Source organism: Moschus berezovskii, chromosome 1, assembly GCF_049115385.1.
Source record: "Moschus berezovskii isolate FMDL1 chromosome 1, NW_MosBer_1.0, whole genome shotgun sequence".
Taxonomy (NCBI): domain Eukaryota; kingdom Metazoa; phylum Chordata; class Mammalia; order Artiodactyla; family Moschidae; genus Moschus; species Moschus berezovskii.
In genome coordinates, this window is record NC_142460.1 from 102,193,125 (window position 1) to 102,214,834 (window position 21,710).

The 21,710-nt window shown below is 41.9% G+C and overlaps 1 protein-coding gene across 11 annotated transcripts in view; it reads right to left on the reverse strand.

The window, feature by feature from the left end:
- The window catches only part of ST6GAL1 (ST6 beta-galactoside alpha-2,6-sialyltransferase 1), a 144,298-nt gene that overhangs the window by 43,364 nt on the left and 79,224 nt on the right, over nt 1–21,710 (reverse strand). For 5 of the 11 annotated variants that reach the window (XM_055408408.2, XM_055408426.2, XM_055408399.2 and 2 more), the window contains one exon: nt 959–1,088. The exons of 2 other annotated variants lie outside the window; for them this stretch is intronic. The gene's annotated coding sequence lies outside the window, so the exon portion shown is untranslated. Of the gene's footprint in view, nt 1–958; nt 1,089–6,971; nt 7,089–10,718; nt 10,813–11,311; nt 11,464–21,710 lie in introns of those variants that run through there. 4 more of the 11 variants (XM_088838360.1, XM_055408417.2, XM_088838362.1 and 1 more) reach the window with 4 other exon arrangements.

The window sequence follows — 21,710 nt, forward strand, 5'->3', positions numbered from 1 at the left end:
AGACTGAAGAAGTTTCATCTAAACAGCCCAAACTGAAGGAAAGGAATAGTAAATATTTTCCCCAAAATTCTCTAGGAAAATAGTCCAAGTTTTTAATTTCTCAATCATTTCTCTGATTGCCTTCTTACTTCTCTAGAACTTTGCACTGCTGGAATCTCTCCTCTTGTCCATTTGCCTGGCAACCAAACAGCCTTTCTGTTTCTGGGCTCCTATGGAGGCCACCTCCCCTTCCCTGCTGTTCTTGCTCCCTGCTATTTGTCTCTAGTATTTAGTAATGCTTGCTTTTGATTTTCTTTTTTAGACCATGCCCTACAACATGTGGGATCTTAGTTCCCAGACCAGGAATCAAACCCCTGCCCCCTGCATTGGGAGCATGAAGTCTTAGCCACTGGTCCACCAGAGAAGTCCTAGTAATGTTTGCTTTTCATGCTGACCCCCTGCTAGAGGGAGACTCCTCCTGGCTCATTTCTGAAATTCCAGTGCCCCCTCACACCTAGAACACAGTGGGTATTCAATAAAGGATTTTTGAATTGATTGGACTTATCAATGAACACTAACAACCCCCACCTGGCTTCTAGAGGAATATCACCTACAGATTATAAGCCAACACTGAACCAACAGAAAGAAAATACCAAAGGAGGGCTCCCCATTTATATCACTATATCACAACATGCCAGGTATCACATGCAGGGCTTGGCCAGAGTAGGTGCTTTAAAAAGGCAGATTGAATTACAGAATAACTTTAAATCTTATATTTATAGTTTATAAGAAATAGGCAAATCACCTATCAACACTAGGGACTGAAAAAAAAAATAAAAAAACATGAAGAAAACAGCAAAGCTGTAGCCAGATGTTGAGCCCCTGTGGCTTCCTGCCAGCGCACTCCACTGTGCCTCTCCTAAACAGAGTATGGACCCCTATGCTGCTTCCACATCCCACTCCTCCAGGTGTTCCTTACCTGCTTCTAGCTAATCCTCCTGGGCTGCAAACCCTCCAGGTCCTCAAGAACAAGCACTGTTCTCCATGGATGTCTATTTTACTGGGTCTGGAGGCCAAGGCTCGTTCTTCTCAGGATGATCAAAAACCATCTACAAAGAAGAGGGTAAAACAGAGAGAAGCACCAGTTTCCAAGAGGAGCAAGGTTAAAGATTAAAAAGATAGACAGGGACCTCTGCCAAACTCCAATGTGGGCCCTCAATGTGGAGCTCCAATGTGGGAGCTCAATTCAGGAAGACCCAAGGGCTCAGAAAAAAAAAAAGAGAGACAAAAGTCAATTACAGGTGCAATGCTCTGGGTTCATAAACAGCATAGAAATCCTAGAAATAGTCCAATACTAATAAGAACATGACAAAAAGATGAAGCAAGCACCATACACCAACCTGGGAAGAAAGAATTGTTTAGTCGCTGGTTTGGACATATATAAATAACAATTTTAGGAAGACAGGATTCAGTTCATCCGAAATGACCTGAAAGGTCTAAACAGACATTTTAAAAGTCATTTATTATCAAAGAATATTTAATGATATATGAAAGTTCTATCAGTATAATGTTACCTGAAATTCAGAAAAAAAAATTTTTAATTCAAATGTGAGAAAGAGGAAAGAGTACACCAATATATATGTGTGTGTGTATACACACACACACGTACCTGGAAGGTAGAATAACGAGTAATGAGCATTTTCATTTTTTATAAATTTTTGTATATCGAAAAATTTCTAAAGTATACATGCATTACTCTTACTAGAGTTAGAAAAAATTATAAAAATATGTTTTAGAAGCTAAAAATAGAACCCTATACTTGTCAGCTTTCTTCCTTCTGATGGAATGTTGAAAAATAACAAAGGAAAACTTAATAGCTGCATGAAAATTCCAACTTCTATACAATAAAAATATTGCAATAAAAAGGAAAATAATACTCAAGGTGTGCGAAAGTTTCACAGTAAAAGCCTTTAAAAATGAGACGATTTTAAAGGCTTTAAGATCCTCTACATAGAAAACCCTAAAGACTCCACCAGAAAATTACTAGAGCTAATCAATGAATATAGTAAAGTTGCAAGATATAAAACCAACACACAGAAATCCCTTGCATTCCTATATACTAATAATGAGAAAATAGAGAAATTAAGGAAGCAGTTCCATTCACCATTGCAATGAAAAGAATAAAATACTTAGGAACAAAAGACCTATATATAGAAAACTATAAAACACTGGTGAAAGAAATCAAAGAGGACACTAATAGGTGGAGAAATATACTGTGTTCATGGATTGGAATAATCAATATACTGAAAATGAGTATACTACCCAAAGTAATCTATAGAATCAATGCAATCCCTATCAAGCTACCAACGGTATTTTTCACGGAGCTAGAACAAATAATTTCACAATTTGTATGGAAATACAAAAAACCTCAAGTAGCCAAAGCAATCTTGAGACAGAAGAATGGAACTGGAGGAATCAACATGCCGGACTTCAGGCTCTACTACAAAGCCACAGTCATCAAGACAGTATGGTACTGACATAAAGACAGAAATATAGATCAATGGAACAAAATAGAAAGCCCAGAGATAAGTCCACACACCTATGGACACCTTACCTTTGACAACGGAGGCAAGAATATTCAATGGAGAAAAGACAATCTCTTTAACAAGTGGTGCTGGGAAAACTGGTCAACCACTTGTAGAAGAATGAATCTAGAACACTTTCTAACACCATACACAAAAATAAACTCAAAATGGATTAAAGATCTAAACGTAAGACCAGAAACTATAAAACTCCTAGAGGAGAATATACGCAAAACACTCTCTGACATAAATCACAGCAGGATCCTCCATGACCCACCTCCCAGAATATTGGAAATAAAAGCAAAAATAAGCAAATGGGACCCAATTAAAATTAAAAGCTTCTGCACAACAAAGGAAACTATAAGCAAGGTGAAAAGACAGCCTTCAGAATGGGAGAAAATAATAGTGAATGAAGCAACTGACAAAGAATTAATCTCAAAAATATACAAGTAACTCCTGCAGCTCATTTCCAGAAAAATAAACGACCCAATCAAAAAATGGGCCAAAGAACTAAACAGACATTTCTCCAAAGAAGACATAAAGATGGCTAACAAACACATGAAAAGATGCTCAACATCACTCATGATCAGAGAAATGCAAATCAAAACCACAATGAGGTACCATTTCACGCCAGTCAGAATGGCTGCTATCCAAAAGTCCACAAGCAATAAATGCTGGAGAGGGTGTGGAGAAAAGGGAACCCTCTTACACTGTTGGTAGGAATGCAAACTAGTACAGCCACTATGGAGAACAGTGTGGAGATTCCTTAAAAAACTGGAAATAGAACTGCCATATGACCCAGCAATCCCACTCTTAGGCATACACACCGAGGAAACCAGAAGTGAAAGAGACACATGTACTCCAGTGTTCATCGCAGCACTGTTTATAATAGCCAGGACATGGAAGCAACCTAGATGTCCATCAGCAGAAGAACAGATAAGAAAGCTATGGTACATATACACAATGGAGTATTACTCAGCAATTAAAAAGAATACATTTGAATCAGTTCTAATGAGGTGGATGAAACTGGAGCCTATTATACAGAGTGAAGTAAGCCAGAAAGAAAAACACCAATATAGTATACTAATGCATATATATGGAATTTTAAAAGATGGTAACGAAAACCCTGTATGAAGACAGCAAAAGAGACACAGATGTATAGAACAGTCTTTTGGACTCTGTGGGAGAGGGCGAGGGTGGGATGAATTGGGAGAATGGCATTGAAACATGTATATTATCATATGTGAAACGAATCGCCAGTCCAGGTTCAATGCATGATACGTGATGCTTGGGGCTGGTGCACTGGGATGACCCAGAGGAATAATATGGGGAGGGAGGTGGGAGGGGGGTTCAAGATGGGGAACACATGTACACCTGTGGTGGATTAATGTCAATGTAAGGCAAAACCAATACAATATTGTAAAGTAATTAGCCTCCAATTAAAATTTTTTTTAAAAGGTGACTTTTAAAGGCAGTCAACATGAGCAAACAAATCACAAAACAGAAAATACCATTAATGAACATATGAAATTATGATTACTCTTGAGAGAAACCCAAAAGAGGTAACTGGAACATTAAGATACTCATTTATAAAATTAACTTTAACCAGTAGTTTTCAAAATAATAATACTCATTGACAAGCACATTATAATGAAATTGGTATATTTCAAGAGAGCAGTAGAAATTAATTTAACTTTTTTGAAAGTAATCACACCAAAGAATTAAGAGCTTATGACTATGAACCAAATTATTGTACTTCCAGGAAATGAGATTGAATAAATAGTTCCAAGGGGAAAATGTTGTATATTTCTATTTCCTCACATATAAGATAATTCCCTACCTTACACAGCTTTGGTGAGAATTGGAAGAAGATTCATGAGACAAAGAATGAGTTTTATGAAGCAATTTGCATGTGCAAAAAGAAAAAACAGCTTTCAGTTTCAAAGAGATTTATAATGGTGAAAAAAATCTAAAATTAATAATTAAGCTTACAACAATAGTGAAATAATTAAACTATGGTACTTACAATCAGGTAGAATATATTCATAATGGTGTATGAATTTTAAGTATCAACATGAAATAAAAAGCTTAAAATATTATAACAAAGAAAGTGGAACAAAATGTTACCTGTACATACATCACTGTGACTAAAAGTTCTACATATCCAAATATCTAGGCTGGGGGTGTCTGAGCTTTTCATGACCAGGAGGCAGGCAGGCAGATCCTGGGCATGATGGACAGGACAGAAGTGAGAGGTGCCATCCTGCTCTTTGTCAAAAACAGTCAGGGCTCCTCTTATCTATTTAGAGAAGCACTGGCTCCCTAGAAGCCTCCTGGTATAGTCCAAAAATTGCCTCTGATAGCTAGCGTTCTTTTCATGTTGTACACGTTTCCTCTGAGGCGAGGGAGGGGGGTTTGTGATTATGCAAGCATTCATATTATTATTGGATTACCATTTGTCTCCTCCTACTAAAAATGTGAACCCTGTGAGTGCTGGTTCTTCAGTACTACCCTCGGTGCCCAGATGCATGTCTGGCATATGGGAGATACTCAATGAGACATGGGTTCGATCCCTGGGTCAGGAAGATCCCCTGGAGGAGGAAATGGCAACTCACTCCAATATTCTTGCCTGGGAAATCCCACTGTTAGGTAGTTAGAACAGGAAAAAGGAGTCCAGAATGGCAGTGGCTAAAAGACAAGGGAAAAGCCCACAAAAATAGAACAAAGTAAGGTCCAGGACCGAGTGAGGACCTCAGGTAAAACAAACAGCATTCCGGGCTAGCCCAATTTACATAGGGCAGGCCCAGGGGGAGGAGAAAAAACATATAAAAAGAGGAGCCAAAATTGGGCTGGGGGCTTCTCTTCTCTTCTTTTGGGTGGAACCACCCTCACGCCTTGAGGATGTATTTTCCTTTGCTTTAGAAATAAAACTGAGCTGTAACACTGGTCCATCCGAGGATATTACAAGGGGCTGTAACACTGGCCCATTTGTCGCTTCAAATTTTTGTTGCGACAAGACAGAACCGAGGAAATTTCAAACTCCCCCGACACCATGAATAGAGGAACCTGGCAGGCTGTGGTCCATGGGATCGCAAAGAGACAACAAACAAGGACTACTTGTTGAATGAAAGAATGAGGGAGGGAAGTGCTGCCTGTCCTTTAGAGGTCTATGCTTACCTCAGGCACCACTGTGGACAGGGTTCCTGCTCAGCAGCCTCCCAGACAACACTCTGGGCAGTCCCGGCACTTAGGATGCCACTCTCACCTGTATTTGCCACTTCACTGCCACCCCCTCAATGCTGGGGCATGAGACCTGTGTCTGGGTTCATTGCACAGACATCAGAGGAGTGCAGCAAACCCAGTTCTTCCTCCCTCACATCACATTTACTTGGAACAACTTGCCCTCTAAGAAGATTAAAAATCACTCTTGATTCTTGATTTCTAAAAATCAACCAACAAGTGGTATAACTTGATCTATATGTACTGTAGGTGGTGAGGGCCTTCTAAAAACAGTCACTGCTGGTCATGAGATACTCCCAGTGGTGATCTTCAACCAGCTACAGAAGCAGTAATAGAATTCTCGACTCTCTGGGAGAGACACTTTAGCACTCATGACAATAATAGTTACCAAGTGTGTAATACTAGCTACATGCAAAGCACTGACTGTAGCTTAAGAGTAAGGACTCTGGAATTAGACTGAGCTGGGAAAGAGTTCAAACTGCCTCTCACCAGTTTACATGACCTCGGACAAGCTGTTCAACCCCCTAGGAATCACTTTTTTCAGTCTGTAAAATGGATGAGAGCCTATCTCATAGATTATTTAAATAATCAAGTTAGATAAAACACCCAAAGGGATTGCAATAGGAACTGTGACAAAAATTATCCACATCACTTCATTTACTCCTCACCATCCCATGGTTAAGAGGATACCACTGCTATCCCCACTTTACAAATGGGGAGACTGAAACAAGAAGAGTGATTTGCCCAGAGTAACCCAGCTGTAGCACTCCAAATGCTCATGCTCTTCCATGCATTTGCAGTCCTGTCCAGAGAGCTCCTTCTGCTTGAAATGTCCTTTCTTACCCTGTTCACATGGGACCACAACCTCCCCCCTGAACCTCCTCTACTAGCTCAAGTGCCCCTGGACTTTGAAGCCTTTCTTGACACCACAGAGATCATCACAGCTCTGCCCTGCCTGTGCTGGCTCTCACCAGACCACATGTTTGCAGGTCTGTCCCAGCCTGTAAGATCTATCTCTGGCCCCCTGCACCTAGCCAGGCTCTGTGCCATAACTGAGAAGTGCTCAGTCATGTTTGAATGAAAGAAAGAATCTAGCTCTGATACCTCTCCTCCCCTCTCCCCATGCCCTTCAATTTCTGGAATCACCCCCACCATCTCCATACCCATCACCTTCAATTGCTGGAGTCCCCTTTACAGCACTGTCATTGGCAGATGTTCATTCTGCTGCTGAACGTTCTGAGTGACAGGAAATTCACCACTTCCCCAGGTTTAATGTGGCTGTGTGAGCAACTCTGCCTGCTAGAAAGGTCTTAAAATGAAGAGCAATCAACCTACTTGCAAAAATAAACTCAGTGGTTTAAGCTTTGATATCTAGATTCATATAGACTCAAAATGAAAACCAGTAACGCTTGCTGAGCCTGTGCTCAGTGCTGGGAGCTCCACCACATGCACCCACTCATTTCATCCTCATGACAACCTTGTGAAGGCCACACTGCCTACTGCTCACCTTGCTACCCACCTTCTCCTCCACCCACCTTTTTCCAAAGATTCTACACACTCTTGTCTACTTAAGGACGTTCTTAAAAATCCCTCTTTTTTTCTTCTGCATCAATAGATAGCCTTCTGTCAAAGATCATCAGCATATAGGCATGCTATTATTTTTCCTATCTGAAAAAAAAACACAAAACTCTCCTCACTGAAGCAACCACCGCCTGACCCAGATCAGTCTTCACATCACTAACGATGGTTAGTTTAAAGGCCTCAATAGTTTGTGCCTTCCGAAGTGAGGCAATGTGAAGCACACCTATGAAAAATTCTTATCCAAGATGTCTAATCTGTATATGCAATTCTAGTTTTTTAGGAGATACAAGAGAAAGAAGAACAAGTTAAAAGACACCCTAATGTATCAGATATATCCAGAAAGTGGGACACTCTATAGAACAACTGAACTAGTTTCATCAAGTCAATGGGCACGCACACACAAAAAAAACCAAATAGCTTTAAAAAAGACAACAATCACATGCAGTCTGTAGACCTTTGGTTTGAAGAGAGCAACACTGGCGACAAACTGGGTTATCTGAATATAGATTAGGTATCATATTAAGAAATCAGTTAATTTTGCGAGGTATAATAGGATTATCATGATTATATATGTGATTGTGTTAGAAAAAAACTATGTATTTGAAGTAGAAATGAAATTTACTTTAAAATAATTCAGCCAAAAATAAAGCAAATATGAAAAAAAAATGCAATGCTGTTTTGTTCAAATATATTCAAACTAAGCTATGTAAGGAATGAGGGTGATTTGCAGACTCTTCTTAGACAACATCATTTGAGATTAAGGAGAGTTTCAAAGAGCTTGAAAACAAAAAAGTTATGGTCAATAGTGTTTCTGTTTTACTGGAGGAATTAACTGAGAAAAGATACAGGACATTACAGAAGTTGCCTATTTAGCCACCACGTGAGGTCCAAATAACCTCCTTTTCCCTGTCCCTCCAATGAAAGCTCTAGACCTTTTTTTCCCTTTACAGTAAAACTGCTTGAAAGAACTATCTGGAGTCACTGTTTCCAATTTCCCTCTTCCCCTTCTCACCTGAAGCCCCTCCATGAAGCCTCCCTCATCTCTGTAAGACTGCTCTTGCCACGTCCCAAACACCTCCATGACTCCATGCTACCAGTCAGATGCTCAGGGCTGTCTGTTTTATTCAGCCCACCAGCCATACTTTACACAATTGGTCACATCCCCTTTCTAGCTTCCAAAACCCACATTGGTTTTCTCCCCTTACTGTTCATTCCTCCTCAGCTGTCTCTGACACTGGTTCCCCCTCTTCTCGGCCACCTCTACACACAGAAGTGCCCTAGCTTCTGGACTGTGTTCCACTGATACGCCCTCTCTCCTGGATGTGGGCACCTTGTGACCTGTTCCCCATCTACTCAGTCTGTAGTTTGCACCCAAAACACATTTGCTGATGTGAAATGAAAATATTTCCTGCCATATTAATCAACAAGAAATGTCACAGCCATCAGCGATTTCTGGCCTCCAAATGTGAATGAGGGTTCCCCAAACCACCATCCAGTGAATGCTGCCACCCCTCATAGTGATTGCTGAGGAGCTGGGGAACGCAAGAAGCAAGGTGAACAAGGAGACAGGATTGGCCCCAGATAGCTGAGGTGCATATGAAGGAATGAATTCAGTGAGCCCAGAGGCTTGCATCTTCCTGTAGGTAGAATGCTACATTCCTTAACTTGATTCCTGATCTTTGATGTTCAGACTGCCCCCTCCCTTTGTTGCCAACTTATACAGCCTGACGTTTCCCCTGCCTCCTTGGAGCAGTTTTCTCAAAGCTACTGAGATGCTGTCTCCCAGGCTCGGAGTCTTAAACATTCCCACTAAATAAAATAACTCTCTACTTTCAGGTTGTGACTATACTTTTTTGTTGACACTGACATAAACTAAACTGAGTTCAGAAACATGTTCTGTTGGTGAGCTTCTGCAGAAAGGAAGTCTCTAATACTTAAACACAAACTAAAAAGAAGAGTATGGCTCAGGTTGGGAGACTAAAATAAACATTATATTCACTTCACTTGTTACTGTACCCTCTATAATCTGTAGAGAGGAAGCAGCACCGCAGAGAACAATGATGATCAGATTTAGAACACACTATTGAAATAAGTTGTTAAAATGTAGATTCCTGAATTCTACCCTCAGTCATTCTGATCCAAGTAGAGATGGGGCTAGGAAAACCACATTTAGCAAGCACCCCAGGTGATTCTGATGCCAACAGAAGTGCTAGTCTGAGAAAGCTTTATCAAGATCCAGGATGGGAAAAGCATAGAAATTGAGTGTAATCGAATTTTACAGTAATTTGAAAGAGTAATGTTATGCCTGTTGAGTCTAATAGTAACTTTAAAAATATTTTAAATGTCATTTTCATTTCATTATGCTAGTAACTCCTTTTTATTGTATTTTAAAAACTATGGATGTGGGAGAGGTTAGGGCAGAAATCCTGTCCTTCACCACCACTAGTTTGAGAAGCCCCAACTTTGGAGAAAGAGCTCGGGTTCTGGTATCTCAAAAGCCCAGATTCAAATCCTGACTTTTCTATCTGTCAGATGTTGCACGATGTTAGACCAGTTTTGCCATCATCTGTAAGACTTGTGTCTTCATCTGTGAAGTATGGATAACAATACTTTAAAATTTGCGTCCCCAGGGTTGTGCTGACAATCTACTGATAGACTTCATCACTCTGTTCTGGCTAATAATTATCGTAATTTTACCATGTGCTAAATACTTCATCGGAAGGACTGATGCTAAGGCTGAAACTTCAATACTTTGGCCACCTCATGAGACGAGTTGACTCACTGGAAAAGAGTCTGATGCTGGGAGGGATTGGGGGTGGGAGGAGAAGGGGATGACAGAGAATGAGATGGCTGGATGGCATCACCGACTCGGTGGACATGAGTTTGAGTGAACTCCGGGAGTTGGTGATGGACAGGGAGGCCTGGCGTGCTGTGATTCATGGGGTCACAGAGAGTCGGACACGACTGAGCGACTGAACTGAACTGAACTGAAATACTTCATCAACACAAAACGCAAAGGTCCTGTAATTGAGTGAAGGTCATTTAATCCCAGCAGCATCGGTAGCGCTCGAGGTGTGTGCAGCTGGTTCACCTCCCAGGGTCCCCAGCAGAGCTGGTCCAGGCTGCCGTCAGACAGTGTTTCAAGTCCCGACCACTGAGCTCCACTGCATGGGAGCCAGCAGAGGTCAGAACCTAGGTCGTTGTGTCAAAACACTTCTGACAAGTCACAGTTTTACTCAAAAGGACAGAAAAAATCAGAAACGTGATAAGCAATGGAAACCAACCTGTAGCTGGTGACTCTGAGGAGGGAGTGAAAGGAAACCATGAGAGACTCACCAAGTAACTCAGTGGCTGCACTGACGAGTATTTGCCTGGTGGGCAGGGGGGGGGGGGAGTCTTGCCAGATCAGAGCCCTGAAGATACACGGGCCTTCATTCCTGCCTGTCCCACACCCAGACTGCAAACAAACAAACAAAATGGTCTCTTAAAGGAGACTAGATCTTTTCCCAGCCAGGCAGGCACTAATGGAGAAGGCTGTGAAATGGTTGAGTACATTTCCCTCAGGTTTCCTAAAACATGGAGAACAGAACTTTATCTGTGAGGGGTACTGAGACCCCACCACAGAGAGGGCAGCTACTCCATGGTGCCAGGCCAGAGCCAGCCTCTCAGAACAGGTGAGGGGAGCTCTGAACTCAGGACTAAGAGAGTGGACAAAGGGAAAAAAAATCACAGGCCATTTGCGTGTGATTTGTCTTCCGTCCTGTGTCTTCAGTGGACACATATTTGTAGAAATTTTTGCCTTCCAATTCAATAGGTGCCTGGTGGAAAGTAAGCACTTCACAGCCCACCAGCTCTCCTTCTGTATGACACCCACCTCCCAGTACCAGCGGCAGAAGCCCCAGCCCCAAAAACCATCTCCCCACTCTTACCAGCTAAGACAAGTCTGCTCCTCTCCATCAGTCAGGGGTGAGCCAAGGAGGAAGGAACAAAAGGGCATGCAAGGAGGGCTGAACAGACACAATGCTCCTCCCAAGCAAGGGACCTACGTCTCTGCCTTCACACCCCAACTCACACCCCACAGAGACACAGAGAGAAAAAAAAAAAAAAAGGCCTCTTTCCTCCTGAGAAAGAAGAACTGTTTCACCTCTTCCTCATCTTGAAAAATTAAGTTTGTAGTGACTATTACGGAAGCTTTTACACATAAAAAAATGGATAGAAAACACCATAAAGAACCTCCATGTTTTTATAACCCAGATCGAAAGATTATCAGTATTTTGCCAACCTTGTTTTATCCATCTCACACTCCAGTAATTTAAAACAAATGCCAGGCTTCGTGTCAGTTCCCCACACCAGCTCTTCTTAACTGGGGTGCCATGAGAAAATTAAGTCTTCATATCTTAAGACATCCATTTATGTAATGAATTAACTTACCTCCTTGGCATCTTGGGAGAAAGAAATGGCAACCCACTCCAGTATTTTTGCCTGGAGAATCCCTTGGACAGAGAAGCCTGGTGGGTTATAGTCCATAGGGCCTCAAAGAGCTGGACATGACTGAAGCAACTTAGCACAGCACACTTTGGCATCTAGAATAGTATTAGCTATTACCCTCTTTGGGAGAACTAAGAACACAGGCCCTCAAAATCATTTTCTGTGGAGCTGAATTCTGTATAATTCCCCAACCCCTACGTGTTAGGTTCTGTGTATGTACATACATGACCACAATGTCATTATCATCCAATAGCCATCTCACTTTCAAATTTTTGCCAATTCTCCCAAAAATGTCTTTTACACTAAATTCCTTGAATGAGGATCCCATCAAGGTGGGCACATTTTGTTTGGATGATACACAGTTCCCTACTCCTTTATTTCTTTTTCTTTTTCATGACATACATTTGTTAAAAAAAACTAAGTCATTTGTCCTGTGGAATATGCCGCATACTGAATCTGGTTGAGACTTCCTTGTGGTATCAACTTACTCCCCTTTGCTCTGTGTTTCCTGTAAACTTAGTGTTAGATTCCAAGGCTTCTTGAGATGCAGTGGTTTCAAGTTCAATGATCCTCCCACTGTTTTGATATTCTAAGAGGGGCTAAATCCTGATCATCTAAGGGAGTTTGGGGTGGGGAAGTGAACAGGGAGGTCTCTACGTTGCAGAGCTTAAAGAACAACATACTCCAATACTCATAATAGGTTCATTCATTCAGCAAGTACTCATTTTCTACCGTGAGCCAAAGTGGAGCTATGACAGTGCAGAAACCAGCCAGAAATCTCACACCCCAGAATATGCGGCCCAGTGAGAGGATAAGTGGAGAGTAAGACAAAATAAGGACATACACTGTGCTTTGTAAGTGGATAGAAAATTAAAGCAGGGAAGATAGAGAGGGATAGTAGGGACTGGGGGGCAGAAGATCCCTTGTAAATTAGATATGCAGAGAGAGCCTCACTGAAAAGCATTTGAGCAAATATCAGAGGGAGTGAAGGAGGGCTCAGGCAGATTTTTTAGAGAAAAGGGTTCCAGATGGAGGACCAAACAATTGTTAGGTACAGACATGCTTGACCTGCTTGAAGACCAGCATGGAGGCCTGGGGAGAGAGGGCAAAGAGGAGAACAGTGCAGGAGGGGGCAGGGAAGTGGTGACTACAGATGACAGAGGGGTTTCCGCTGGTATAAGAACTCTAGCTAAGAACTCGAATTCACTCTATGTAAGACTTGGCTGACTTAGGTTTGAAAGGGATCATTCTGGCTGCTACATTGAGAATCAACTGTGTGGGTGGTCCGTTGGGAAGATTAAAAAAAAGAAAGACATTTTAAGAGGCTACTGCAACAAGCCAGGGGAGGAAAACCCAGGATCTAGAATTCTTCCCAGGCACTCGCATTTTGCGTTACCAAATTTAATTCTTGCAACCACCAAGTGGGGCGGGTATTAACAATTCTCTTTCATGAGTGAAGAAACTGAGGCTCAAAGAGTTTAAGCCATTTGCTTAAGATATTGTAAATGGTCAAGCTTAAGATATTGTGAATGGGGTGTGAGCCAGCCTGTTCTAACTTGTAAGCCTGGTTCTGCTATCCAATACATGTCCCTCTACTCAGTGTGTTTACTGGTGCGCCCCTGCTTTACCAGGTCAACTAGAGTTGCCAGTGACCATTTTGGAAATTTCTGTTGACACTTCTTTATACTTTGCGCTGATCTCCACCTCTTCCATTTCTCAGTCTGCAAACTTCACCCTCGTCTGTACTTCAGGACCCAAACTTTCTGTCCCCAGACTAGAATCCTTGATACCATATTGCCTTCAGCTAACCACAATACCTTCAAGAAGTAGTCTCTATGTCCTGGCCTCCAGAAACCTCCCTGTAATGGGCTTCCATTTCTTTCAGATCAGGAATTCCTTTTTTTTTTTTCACTTTTTGGTTGTGCCACACAGCAAGTGGGATCTAACTTCCCAGACCAGGGATGGAACCCACAGCCTCTGCATTGGAAGCATGAAGTCTTAACCACTGAACCGCCAGGCAAGTCTTCTCAAACTTAATTTAGGTCACTTGAGTTACCACTCAACTCTGCAATGACTCATTTTCCAGTTTCTTCATGTCAGTGATGGCTGCCACCCTACCAAAGACGTGCTTTTTAGAGTTGCTGCTTAAAGTGGTGGCCCAACCAGAGATTATATTGATATTTTTCAGGAAGTGTGTATGCATGCACATAAACACACATCCTGCATCAAGGTGGAACTGAGACTGTGTGACTAGTTATCAGCAATAAAATGGGACCAAAAATAGGAGGTGTCACTTCTGGGCAAGGTGAATAAGAATTGAATCTATTTGTTCTATTTGTTTCAGTTCAGTTCAGTTCAGTCGCTCAGTCGTGTCCGACTCTTTGCGACCCCATGAATCACAGCACGCCAGGCCTCCCTGTCCATCACCAACTCCCGGAGTTCACTCAAACTCACCTCCATCGAGTCGGTGATGCCATCCAGCCATCTCATTCTCTGTCATCCCCTTCTCCTCCCGCCCCCTAACCCTCCCAGCATCAGACTCTTTTCCAATGAGTCAACTCGTCGCATGAGGTGGCCAAATATTAGAGTTTCAGCTTTAGCATCAGTCCTTCCAATGAACACCCAGGATTGATCTCCTTTGGAATGGACTGGTTGGATCTCCTTGCAGTCCAAGGGACTCTCAAGAGTCTTCTCCAGATCCACAGTTCAAAAGCATCAATTCTTCGGTGATCAGCTTTCTTCACAGTCCAACTCTCACATCCATGCATGACCACGGGAAAAACCATAGCCTTGACTAGACGGACCTTGGTTGGCAAAGTAATGTCTCTGCTTTTTAATATGCTGTCTAGGTTAGTCATAACTTTCCTTCCAAGGAGTAAGCGTCTTTTAATTTCATGGCTGCAATCAGCATCTGCAATGATTTTGATTTTGGAGCCAAAAAAAAAATAAAGTCTGACACTGTTTCCACTGTTTCCCCTTCTATTTCCCATGAAGTGATGGGACCAGATGCCATGATCTTTGTTTTCTGAATGTTGAGCTTCAAGCCAACCTTTTCACTCTCCTCTTTCACTTTCATCAAGAGGCTTTTGAGTTCCTCTTCACTTTCTGCCATAAGGGTGGTGTCACCTGCATATCTGAGGTTATTGGTATTTCTCCCGGCAATCTTGATTCCAGCTTGCGCTTCTTCCAGCCCAGCGTTCCTCATGATGTACTCTGCATATAAGTTAAATAAGCAGGGTGACAATATACAACCTTGATGTACTCCTTTCCCTATTTGGAACCAGTCTGTTGTTCCATGTCCAGTTCTAACTGTTGCTTCCTGACCTGCATACAGGTTTCTCAAGAGGCAGGTCAGGTGGTCTGGTATTCCCATCTCTTTCAGAATGTTCCACAGTTTATTGTGATCCACACAGTCAAAGGCTTTGGCATAGTCAATGAAGCAGAAATAGATGTTTTTCTGGAACTCTCTTGCTTTCCCATAATCCAGCAGAAGTTGGCAATTTGATCTCTGGGGCCTCTGCCTTTTCTAAAACCTGCTTGAACATCTGGAAGTTCACAGTTCACGTACTGCTAAAGCCTGGCTTGGAGAATTTTGAGCATGACTTTGCTAACATGTGAGATGAGTGCAATTGTGCGGTAGTTTGAGCATTCTTTGGCATTCCCTTTCTTTGGGATTGGAATGAAGACTGACCTTTTCCAGTCCTGTGGCCACTGCTGAGTTTTCCAAATTTGCTGGCATATTGAGTGCAGCACTTTCACAGCATAGTCTTTCAGGATTTGAAATAGCTCAACTGGAATTCCATCACCTCCACTAGCTTTGTTCGTAGTGATGCTTTCTAAGGCCCACTTGACTTCACATTGTCTGGCTCTAGGTCAGTGATCACACCATCGTGATTATCTTGGTCGTGAAGATCTTTTTTGTACAGTTCTTCTGTGTATTCTTGCCATCTCTTCTTAATATCTTCTGTTTCTGTTAGGTCCATACCATTTCTGTCCTTTATTGAGCCCATATTTGCATGAAATGTTCCCTTGATATCTCTAATTTTCTTGAAAAGATCTCTTATTTTTCCTATTCTGTTGTTTTCCTCTATTTCTTTGCACTGATCACTGAGGAAGACCTTCTTATCTCTCCTTGCTATTCTTTGGAACTCTGCATTCAGATGCTTATATCTTTCCTTTTCTCCTTTGCTTTTCGCTTCTCTTCTTTTCACAGCTATTTGTAAGGCCTCCTCAGACAGCCATTTCACTTTTTTGCATTTCTTTTCCATGGGGATGGTCTTGGTCCCTGTCTCCTGTACAGTGTCACAAACCTCCGTCCAGAGTTCATCAGGCACTCTATCTATCAGATCTAGTCCTTTAAATCTATTTCTCACTTCCACTGTATAATCATAAGGGATGTGATTTAGGTCACACCTGTTTGCTTACTGTAACTAAATGAGCCCCTAGGTAGAGTGTGCCTGCTTAGCTGTGCAGTCGTGTCTGACTCTCTGCGCCCCCATGGACTGTAACCCACCAGACTTTATATATTTATTTCTGCTGGTCTAAGTAGAATTCTGAGAATTCATTAGAATTCTTAGCTATAGATTTTTCATTGTCCACACAATTCTCTCTTCATCTCAGCATTTCATTAGAATAGTAAAATAACAGTTCTCCTTAATTTAGCCAAAGCCACCAGTTTCTAAATTCTTCTACCTCTAGTGCCTTTTATTTGTTTACCAAATTTTGAAAACTCTTGTCAACCAAACTTAACAAATAATTTGTGTTCTTGTTTGTTACCAAATGGACAGAGTTTCCCTTATGGCTCAGTTGGTAAAGAATCTGCCTGTAATGCAGGAGACCTGGGTTCGATCCCTGGGTTGGGAAGATCCCCTGGAGAAGGGAAAGGCTACCCACTCCAGTATTCTGGCCTGGAGAATTCCATGGGCTGTATAGTTCATGGAGTTGTAAAGAGTCAGACACAACTGAGCAAGTTTCACTTTCACAAAACTTTCATCAAATGGATAAGGATGTTGCTGCCAATCAGAGGCTCTGTAACAACCTAGAGGGGTGGGAAAAGGTGGGAGGGAGATTCAAGAGGGAGAGGAATATGTGTATACCTATAGGTAATTCATGGTGATGTATGGCAAAAGCCAAAGCAATATTGTAAACCAATTATCCTTCAATTAAAAATAAATAATTTTTTTTTAAAAAGAGGTTCTGACCAGCATGAGACTGTCATTGTTAGTATAATCAGATGACACAAGCTGAGCTTGAAACAAAGAAACTCTGATGATTTCCTTGGTCTGAGCAGGTTTTTTGGCACAAATATGCTTCTCCCATTTGACTTTTTGAACCCTGAAGTGTCTGATGGGTCTCAGGAAACCCTGGGCAAGGAATTCTGGTTTGTCTATGACCTGAAACTGACCCCAATAAAATCATAACTTTCTGATCTCAGCTGGCCTCCTAAAAAACAGGTTCTGCCAGTTAACCAGATATGGAAGAGTGCTTTTTAAAAAACTACCCCCATCTGCACCCAACTGGGCAAAATTTAGGCACTCTATCTGGAAGAATCTGGCTCCTAAATGCTTAAAAATTAGGAAAATAGCAATGTAAAACCAGAATTTTACTGATTGCCAGAACAAACAGGGCTTCCCTGATAGCTCAGTTGGTAAAGAATCTACCTGTAATACAGAAGACCATGGTTCGATTCCTGGGTTGGGAAGATCCGCTGGAGAAGGGAAAGGCTAACCACCCCAGTACTGGAGAATTCCATGGACTGTATAGTCCATGGGTTCACAAAGAGTCGGACATGACGGGCGACTTTCACTTTGTTCTTCCCTGGTGGTTCAGACGGTAAAGAGTCTATCTGCAATGCAGGAGACCAGGGTTCAATACCTGGGTGTGGAAGATCCCCTGGAGAAGGAAATGGCAACCCACTCCAGTATTCTGGCTTGGAAAATCCCATGGATGGAGGAGCCTGGCAGGCTACAGTCCATGGGTTCACAAAGAGTCAGACACGACTGAGCGACTTCACTTACTCACAGATCAAACAGACACAAGCCTCCCTCCTCATCACCTCAGCTCTCAGCAGTTGACTGCACAGCAGCAGTTATATCAGAAAGATGCTCACTCCCTGGGGACAGAACAGCAGTGCTGTGATAGATGGGCAGGGTAATTAGCTGCCCAGAATTCTCACGCACTAAAGAGCAAAGGAGAACTAAATGGCAACAACACAGGAGGGAAAGAGTGCTACCGAAAAAACAAAGCTTAATAATTTTGTCTTAAATCTTGGAAACAAGGTGTGATGACCTACATCTCACTCTTCAAACCCCAGTTTAAGTGTATCTTTAGTGAGAACAATGATGTCTGCAAATGTTGTCTTAAACTTAATTTCCTCCAGAAACCCCACCACTGGGGATTGTGTCAGGGGCCATTTCCAATTTCCCCCCAAGTAGTTTTACCTGTTGGACAGGAGAAATTCAGGGCTAGAGTTCTTTAACATTTCCTAAATACCAGAATCACTGAAGTGATTGGCCTCTCCTTAACATCACCAAGGTGATGACTGTTTACCCCTCTCATCTTAGCAAATTGATCTCAAGGCCAATCAGGGCACCATGCAAAGAGAAAAGCAAAGAGAACACAGAAGAGAAAGAGTTTGATCAAGTCTGTCCCCAGAAGGGGCTTCCCTGGTGGCTCAGAGGTAAAAGCATCTGCCTGCAATGCAGGAGACCTGGGTTTGATTCCTGGGTCCTCACTTTTAAATCCCAGAGCCATGAAGTTTGATGTCGGTGAAGGGAACTCCTTAGAAGACTGCTGCTCTTGCCTGAGTATTATCAGCACTTAGAAAGCATTTTAAAAGTACAGATGCCTTACCCATGACATTTTTCACAGAACTAGGACAAATAAAATTTATATCGGAACACCAAAGATCCAGAATTGCCAAAGCAATACTGAGGAAAAATAACTGAAGTGGAGGCATAACCCTTCCAGACTTCAGACAATACTACAAAGCTACAGTAATCGAAATAGTATGGTACTGGCACAAAAACAGACATATGGATCAATGGAACGGAACAGAGAGCTCAGAAAAAAACTCACACACCTAGGGTCAAGTAATCTTCAACAAAGAAGACAAAAATATATAATGGGGAAATGACGATCTCTTCAGCAAGTAATATTGGGAAAGTTGGATGGCCTCATGTAAATCAATGAAGTTAGCACACACCTCTATGCCATACTCAAAATGGCTTAAAGACCTAAATATAAGACATGATACCATAAAACTTTTAGAAGAGAACATAGGCAAAAGAGTCTCTGACATAAATCATTGCAATGTTTTCCTAGGTCAGTATCCCAAGACAAATATAAATAAAAGCAAAAATAAACAAATTGGACCTAATGAAACTGATAAGCTTTTGCACAGCAAAGGAAACCATAAAAAAAAATAGTAAAAAAGACAACTAATAGAATAGGAGAGAATATTTGCAAACAATGCAACCAACAAGAGTTTAATTTCAAAAATATACAAATAACTCATACAACTCAGTAACAAATAATCCAATTTTAAAAAATGGGCAGAAGATAAGCATTTCTCCAAAGAAGACATACAGATAGCCAACAGGCACATGAAAAACTGCTCAACATAGCTAATTATTAGAGAAATGCAAGTTAAAACTAAAATGAGATGTCACCTCATACCAGTCAGAATGGCCATCATCATGAAGCCTACATATGTTGAAAAGGTTGTAGAAAGAAGGTAACACTGTTGGTAGGAATGTAACTTGATGCAGCCCATATTGAAAATGGTAAAAACTACAATAAAAATAGTTATCATATGACCCAACAATCCCATTCTCGGGCATATATCCAAAGAAAACTGTAATTCAAAAAGATACATGCACCCTAATGTTCAGAGTGGCACTATTTACAACAGCCAAGACACGGAAATAACCTAAGTATCCATCAACAGATGAATGGATAAAGATGTGGTGTGTGTGTATGTTTGTGTACACACACACACAAAGGAATATTACTCAGCCATAAAAAGAATAAAATATTACCATTTGCAGCAACACGCCTCGCATGGACCTAGAGATTATCATGCTAAGTGAAGAAAGTCAGAGAAAGAAAAATATATAATATCACTTATATGTGGAACCTAAAAAATAGTACAAATGAACTTATTTACAAAACAGACTCACAGACATAGAAAACAAACTAATGGTTACCAAAGGGGAAGATGTGTAGAGAGATAAATTGGGAGGATGTGATTAACCGATGTACTCTACTGTTTATAAAACAGATAAGCCGTAAGAACTTACTACATAACATAGGAAACTATATTCAACATCTTATAATAACCTATAATGGAAAAAATGTATGTACATATAGATATACATGTAGAATTTCTTTACTACACACCTAAAACTAACACAATATTGTAAATTAACTATACTTCAGTAAAAATACAGCTCGATGCTTAATATTCTCCTCAGTAGATTCTGATTTAACTGGTCTGAACCAATAAACATTGACTGAGGCCTTGAAGGCAATGGCACCCCACTCCAGTACTCTTGCCTGAAAAATCCCATGGACGGAGGAGCCTGCTGGGCTGCAGTCCATGGGGTCGCTAAGAGTCGGACACGACTGAGCGACTTCATTTTCACTTGTCACTTTCATGCATTGGAGAAGGCAATGGCACCCCACTCCAGTGTTCTTGCCTGGAGAATCCCAGGGACGGGGGAGCCTGGTGGGCTGCCATCTATGGGGTCACACAGAGTCGGACATGACTGAAGCGACTTAGCAGCAGCAGCAGAGGCCTTGAAGAATGTGACATTCACAGGGGTGTGTCCTTGGGTGAAACAGGAGAAGGTCCAGGCATTTCAGGGTGGCGCAGGGGCAATGCCAGTTCAGCGAAGGTGGACATGGTTGATGGGTCAACACAGAAGCTCAGACATTTTAAGTCCCTACTTAGCACAGGCTTTTCCATAGTCCAGGGAACTCGCTGCCCATGATGGGCCAGAGTTACTGAGGAGGTGGGGTGACAGGGCCTCAGCTTCAATCCAAATCTCCAAGACTTTCAGGTCAAACGTCATTAACTCTGGGCTCCCTGACCAAAGTGAAGATGTGAATAACTCATATCTGTTATGAACCCTTGCATCAAAGTGCACCTTTCAACTTTCTCTCCTCCCATATGTGACCTTGAGTGTGATCGCCAGATGACACAGGCAGCAGTGGTATGAAAAGTCATCTCCTGGACAGAGTGGTCCCAGAGGAAGGCTCACACTTCACTCTGCTGTTGTCCCATGGTCAGTCCCTTCTAGAAGGCAAAAGCTGGTTTTCTGGGGGTTTTCACATCTGCCTCCCTGCCCACCTCACATACACACTGATCACTTGATATCTGCGCCTGTGTTGGTAGATGGAAGGTTTGGATCTTTTACTTTAGAGATCAGATATCAGCACTCACTGCTTAATCCCACCCCCAGATCTCCCTCCTTTCACTGTACTCTGAGGCTGGCACTGCTATCATTTCCATTTCACAGATAAGGAAGCTGAATCTTAAAGAAGTTAGAGGGCTTCTGGTAGTGAGTGGCAGTGCCAAGTTGTAAATCCAGAATTGTCTGACTGTGCTCCTAATTCCCGTACTCAGATGTTCATCTTGTTTGACTTACACGCTCTCAGTCACAGCAGAGCCAACTAACCCCAGAAGCAAATGATCTTAGTGAAAAAGGAAAAGTATCTGTGCCATAGTTCTGAGCCCAGGGCACACTCAGGGGCAGGACACTTACCATCTGACTGAATCCATCAGCAGCCCTGGATGGTTGTTGTCCTGACACTTGACCTTCGGCATTTACAGAGTCA